Here is a 1,118-nt window from a genome sequence, read left to right as displayed (position 1 = left end):
TGAAATACCCTCTCTAATGGGATTTACAAGACAACCTGCGGCAGCTCTGCCTGTCTCTCCCGTTAGCTTTTCACGCTCAGAGCCGCCTGGCCGGCCTTATGTTGTCAGAGGGATTGCTGCCGATCTTCCGGAACTGTAACCAGGAGCGAGGTTTTTGTACAGTGACTGCCGCGTTTTGTCTCAGTGTGGGGCTCAGCCGCACAGTCATAAACCGCGGCATCAGCGTTCCCCGTGTCTACAATGAGCAATTGGCCGCGTTTCTCCGACTTGGAAAGACTCAGTTCAAATCGCCCGCTTCTCTCTTTGCCATTCGATGCTCGCTTTATAATCCACTCCAGTCCCTGACCGGATTCCTGTCTGTACCAATGCATCGTGTAAAATCCGGACACCTCGTATCTGCAATCTATCTGCACTCAATCCCCACTCTGGACTGCTTTCGAAGCGGGAGATTGAAGCACACGGTCCGAAAGACATGGACCTGGAAAAATATTCAGGGTATGAAACACTGGATCAACGAGGTTAATAATGAAAAACACACTCTGGGTTATTGGGTACCTGTCCTGTACTTACCTGTTCGCATCGCCAGAATGACGGATAACAACTTTAACTGTGCAACGCAACACATGTTTGCTTTGAGATTGTCAATACAAAAACGGGACACCGCTCACAACAGAAGATTATTTTTGGTGTAATTGTTAAAATATTGCTTCCTCCCCGGCGGGGAATTGAACCCCGGTCTCCCGCGTGACAGGCGGGGATACTGACCACTATACTACCGAGGAACTGATACCTCGCCACGGAAGAAGTGAACAGATTAAAATGTTGGCTAATTAAAGTCAATGATGGATAGCCAATGTCTCGGGCACGTGTTCACTTTCCCCGCTCCTCATTGGCTGGAAATTGATATTGTTCACCGGATACAAGAGGGTGGTTTGTTGGTCCGCTGCTCATTTCCCCCGCGGTTCACGTCTGAACCTAAAAGTTTCCCTGAAGACCAGCAGCTTCTTCTGGTCCGGGTGGAGGGAAGTGAGGGGAAGCACATTTCTTGATGAGAGTCACTTTCGTAAGCGTCCAACCTGACACTGGGTGCTCAAATCCAGTGGAAAACGTTCCTTACA

General features: G+C 49.4%; 1 non-coding gene across 1 annotated transcript; it reads right to left on the bottom strand.

Annotated features, from left to right (window-relative positions):
• Nucleotides 1-710: 710 nt before the first annotated feature.
• Nucleotides 711-782, bottom strand: trnad-guc (transfer RNA aspartic acid (anticodon GUC)). The gene has a single exon. It is a non-coding gene; the product is annotated as a tRNA-Asp (tRNA).
• Nucleotides 783-1,118: the final 336 nt, after the last annotated feature.

This window comes from Cetorhinus maximus, unplaced genomic scaffold (genome assembly GCF_964194155.1).
Source record: "Cetorhinus maximus unplaced genomic scaffold, sCetMax3.hap1.1 HAP1_SCAFFOLD_320, whole genome shotgun sequence".
Lineage (NCBI taxonomy): Eukaryota > Metazoa > Chordata > Chondrichthyes > Lamniformes > Cetorhinidae > Cetorhinus > Cetorhinus maximus.
This window is presented reverse-complemented; position numbering and strand designations above follow the sequence as displayed.